Raw genomic sequence first — 6,000 nt, 5'->3', positions numbered from 1 at the left:
TGTTGTTGTTGTTGCCCCAGGGAGTTTGGGAGGGGAAAAGCGGTTTGTCACAACTAACATGAAACAATGTGAGTGGCCCGTGATTAGCAACCATGGACAGCTGTTTCGGGCCTTGTTCGACCTTATCAGCATAGCATAGTCAACGTACCAGGCGGGTGTTTTAGGCATCCCTTTACAGCGATTACCAGTCACACGCGCCCCTCAACGACTTTTTTTTCGACACGGAATTTGGGTAAACGTCAATCAAATGTTTCCATGACAAATTCGACTGCCGCCAAGTGGGACTATATTGTCATAGAAACATTTGATTGACGTCTACCGAAATTTAGTTGTTATAAAATAAGAGAAACCGTTGAGGAGCGCGTTTCACTGATAACTGCTGTAACTGGCAGCTCCACATACAACAAATGTGGTAAGCTGGGTTGGTGTTATGGTGTATCACCTTGATTTTTGTGTTGTACGAAGACTTCAGAACGATGTTTTTGATTCGCTGGGGCGTGACTCATGTAAAGCAAAATAGGGGACGTTCCATTTAGTATCCAACCCCCACCCCCACCCCCTATATGCTGATTCCTGCCATTTGTTGTTGTTATTTGTTGCTGTTTTAGTTTTTTTCAAGGGAAAAAGTGATCCCTACCAGTGAATTTTTATGGCAAAAAAATGTTCCTACCCTCTCTCAGGTAAATTAAGGCATGGGTAAACAATGATTTAATCAAAACGTGATGGGGGGTGGTCTAACTCGGAGCACTTAAGCATTAGAAAGATGAAACTTTGCCAGACACATACATGTGTGGTTTCTGTCAATTTGGTATGTTCCAAATATAATCATGTCACGTGACTGCATGCGGCCAGAAAACAATAAACTGTCTTTAGACAAAAATGGCAGCACTTTTTGTTGCGTGTTATTGAATCGGACTGGTTTAGGACAATGTGTAATGCAAGCTTCTACAAAACTGTGCTTGGCCTGTTTTGGATTTTTTACTGTTGTTGAAAATAAACGGTTTTTTCAACTAGACCAAGTCCCCCAAGGAGGTTTTATCCCATCTTGACGCCTTCGCTTTTAATTATTTTACAAAGGCCAAGCACAGAAGTGATATACTAATCGGCCTTAACATTATGCAACCGGTAAAACAATTGAGAACACACGTAAAAGTGTTGCCGTTTCAAAAACAAGCTTTTTAAACAGATGGAGGTCACGTGACCTAATTTGCGTAATTAAAAATAATGGAATTGACTAAAAATGTAAGCAGCTGAAAAAGTTTTATGTCTCTACATCTAAAGCTGTAAGAGATAGACCACCCCATCACTTTTGAAGTGAACAAATTACGGCAAATTGAGACCCATCCCTTAATTTACCTGAGCTCTCCCCGAGTGACTTAGCGAGTGGAGGAGGTGGCTGAAAATCAAGGCTAACCATCAGTTTAAAGCTGTTTAATTAAAGCTAAGATTTTTGCAGCTGCCTCTAACGACAAACAGTGCAACATTTGTATCAGTCAAGAAAAAAGGCCAACAAGAATGGTTACTCGTAAACGACTCCTATCGGTCAGCTTAGAAAATTAGCAGAAAGGCATTTCACGAGGGAGAGCCAGATAATAAATGGAACCAGGAGTCCATTCCCCGGAGCTTCCATCTGTATTGTACCCTTGAGTCAACCCTTTCAGTATATTTCTATTTTTAGATCTACTAAATAAGGACATATACGAATATGATTTTATTTGCTCAGTTCATAGTTAATGTACAATTTAAAGTCGGAAACAAACAGATAAATAGATAAAATAATCATAATTACAATTCTTATTAATTAATTTAATTAGAAAGTTGAAAATTGCCACGCCGGTTTAAAAATATTTATCATGGAGATTGATCATGCGCAGAAATTAAAACAACAGGTTTGACAAGTCGCAACTGGACTGACTCATCCATTTCTTTGGATGAGCGGCAAATGAAAGAATGTCGAGGCGGCTGGCAGAGTCGTCTTTCCTCTTCCCGACTTATCTAGGAAGATCGAAAGAGACTCTGCTCGCAGGGTAGGGTTCCTGGTGACGTAATAAATCGCTGACCATAGGTTTCTTATGATTGGCTATTGTGAAAACACCCACTGAAGCCCCCTGGGAGGTGCTTCTAAAAATAGAAAGATACAGGAAAGGGCCGACACTAGTGGTAAAGCAATCTCGAACCCAGGCTCTCTTCTCCTCCTTTGACGTCGAGGTTGGCAGGGAAGATGCTTTTCTCAAAGACGTCATCAACTCAAAATCAAAATCCAGAGGTGTTTTGAATTTTTATCTACGGCTGGAGGTTGAAGAAGACCTAAAAAATAATCTTTTTTTCAAGTATCCAGTTACATGACGTCTTTCGTTTGGAAAGTACTGCAGCATTTTGAATTTCCGAATTGTCACCTTGCGGGACACCATGATACAAAGCTATTTGGTTGAAAAAAAAAGGTCTATCCCTATGAATCTCAGCAGTTTGAGCGTTTCAAGTACATTAGGAGATGTGTTCTTACACATTTTATCTTGAGATCGAGAAATGTTCTTGTTATTATTGATTTCTGGCCGCCATATTGGCGCTTAACGGAGGTTGCACAAACATGGCGTCTCCATACAAAACTCTGTAAAGTTGCGTGAAATGATTCGACAAATAACTCAAAAATGATGCACCGCACAGACCTGAGAATTGGAGAGGAGATTTCTAAAGTTGTCTCCTACAACATTCTACGTTTTTGGCTTTTTTCGTTGAATGGTTTCAATTTTATTATTTCGTTGGGTGACGGTAAAAACGATTTTGCAAGAAAAACCTAATTCTGCCTTCACTACAACGAGCTGGCTTCAATGAGAAACAGTTTATTACGGATGTGTCAGTCAATCCACTGCTTAACGTGACATAAGCTACACAAAGCATTAACATTATACTAAGCTAACTTACACGAGCATTTAATTAAAATGAATTCCAATTGTGCCACACCAGTTACGAAAACCACTAAAAACCACCCTTTAGAAGTGCCCATAAATAACTTCGTACGTATTCGTCATCTAATACTGCAACACCACACCCCAAGGAAAGGGCACATAACATTAAAAAAATAGAAAATAGCATTGCAAAACAAAACCGTAAAGGAAAACATGAAGGAGCAGCGATCGACCGACATAGAATGACAAAATATTCCCGCCAGACTCTTGCCCCCCCTGTGAAATGTGAAATGAGAATCGGGAGCCTTGCCTTGTCATGGAATGGCAGAATTACCCAGAATTCTTTTTGGGCCTGAGCGAGGCAACTTGAGCGTTGAGGAGCACGAGACTGGCACTCATCGAATGGCTGAAGCGCGGCCAGAGGAAAAAATGTGTAGCCAGATACTCAGGAGAAGACCTGGTGTGTCCTGTTAACGTAGATTTTAGATTTCTGAACAAGTTTTTATCCTAGAAAATTCGTGACAAAGTTGTGCTTTCATTTCGCTGTAATCCTCGTGTCAAAGGCGGTATAATGTAAATAAGAGAATAACGAGATTTATATTTCCAGATTACCTGTCCTCTTACTACTAAAGTGAAACTCTACATCTCTATACAATAACCGCATTCAAAATCTCCTCATATTACTTTATAAAAGTATGTTTTTAAAAAAAACCGCTTTAATATACATTCACTTCTTGTCATTTATCATCATTTACCTTCACGTTCATATACCTTCATTCACGATCATTTACCTTCATTAACTTACATTTACCTTCATTCACGTTCATCTACCACCACCTACCTTAAGTTACCCTCACTCACCTTCATCTACCTTCATCTACCGTCATTCACCAGCGTTCGTCTACCTTCATCTACCTTCAATCACATTTATTTGCCTTAATATACCGTTATTCACGTTCATCTACCCTCATTCACATTTATTTACAAATACCTTCATCTACTTTTATCTGCCTTCATTCACGTTCATCTACCTTCATCTACCTTCATTTACCTTTATTTACCCCCATCTACCTTCATCTACTTTCAATCGCAATCATCTACCTTCATTCACCTTAATATACCTTCATTCACGTTCATCTACCTTCACCTACCTTCATTTACCGTGCCTTCATTTAACTTCATTCACGTTCATCTACCATCATATACCTTCACTTACCTTCATATACCTTCGTTCATGTTCATATACTTTCATTAACATTCATTTATCTTCATCTACCTTCATTTACCTTTAGTTACCCTCATCTACCTTCAATCGAAATCATCTACCTTCATCCATTTCAATATATCTTCATTCACGTTCATCTATGCCTTCACATGACCTATACCTTCATTTACCTTCATTTACGTTCATCTACCTTCATATACCTTCAGTTACCTTCATATACCTCCGTTCACGTTCATATACTTTCATTTACCTTCATCTTCCTTTATGCACGTTCATTTAGCTTCATCCACCTTCACGTATCCTCCTATACCTCCATTCAAGTTTATTTACCTTCAGCTACCCACGTCTTCATTCATCCGCGTTCATTTATCTTCATTTACCTTTATTCACGTTCATTTGCCTTCATGTACCTTCACTAACGTCCATTTACCTTCAGCTACCCCCATCTACCTTCATTCACGTTCATTTACCTTCATCTACCTCCATGTACCTTCATGTAACTTCATTCATGTTCATCTACCCTCATCTACCTTCATTTACCTTCATCTACCTTCATTTACCATCGTCTACTTTCATTAACCTTCATCTACCTTTATTCACGTTCATTTACCTTCATCTCTTTTCACTTACCTTCGTGTACCCATAGTTAATAGAGGGGAATGGTTAGGAAGCTCGGCAAACATCAAAGGAGCAAACAAAGATGCCAAGATCTAGGTTGGAAAGTCAACGACCGTGCATAATCTTTTGTTTTCCGCTCATACACTATGCATGAATTACGTAATCAACACGTTTCTATTGGTTAGTTCCTGAGTACGGAATAAACAACTATTGTGTTTTGTGCACGGTCAAGGCCAGAAAAGAGAACAAAAACCTACAACAAAGAAAGTTGTCGGGTTTCATAACCATTCCCCTCTATTAACTATGGTGTACCTTCACTATGAATCACGTTCATATAGCTTCATTAACATTCATTTACCTTAATATATACCTTCTTCCACGTTCATTTACCTTCACTTACGTCCATTTACCTTCAACTACCTACATCTACCTTCATCCGCGTTCAATTACCTTCATCTGTTTTGTTTTACCTTGATCTACCTTTAGACACATTCATTTGCCTTTATCTACCTTAATTTCCCTTCATCTACCTTCAGTCCGCGTTCATTTACCTTCATCTACAGTTATTCACGTTCATTTGCTTTCATTTACCTTCATGTCTCTTCATCTACCTTCAATCTCGTTCATCTACCTTCATTTACGTTTATTTACCTTCAGCTACCTCCATCTACTTTCATTTACCTTCCCGTGCACCCTTACATAGGCGTGTGCGAGAGTAGATGGCCTCAAATAGGACAAAAACGTTTCTAAAAATGGGAATTTCGGTGTCATTACTATTTTGCGAAACGCATCGAAATGTTGCCATAATGATGATTGATTGCATCCTTGGGACTCGGTGCTACGAAAAAGTGGGAATTTCGGACAAATTAAGGCGTATTGTGCATTTTTATTTTCATTTCGTTTCGTTTGGTTTCTCAAATTAGTGTAAGCCGCCCAGATCAACAACAACATTTATTGGTATTGTAAGGCCTATTCCAAACGTCGTGCTACTGCCGTGCCGAACTCAAATGAATTTGGCTTGGCAGTGGCACGACGATGGCACGGCAGCGGTTTCAAACGTCGAACTTAATACAGTCGCACCAAATTCAAAACACAAAACAAACCATCCATCCAGCGTAATAGTATGCAAATAATGCAAAATACATTGAATTAATTTATGAATTGAGTTCGGCGCAACGATAGCACCCTGTTTGAAACCAAGTCGTGCTACTGCCGTGCGGCACGGCAAATCCTGCCGTGCTAAGTAGTCGC

This window comes from Montipora capricornis, chromosome 6 (assembly GCF_036669925.1).
Source record: "Montipora capricornis isolate CH-2021 chromosome 6, ASM3666992v2, whole genome shotgun sequence".
Lineage (NCBI taxonomy): Eukaryota > Metazoa > Cnidaria > Anthozoa > Scleractinia > Acroporidae > Montipora > Montipora capricornis.
This window is presented reverse-complemented; position numbering follows the sequence as displayed.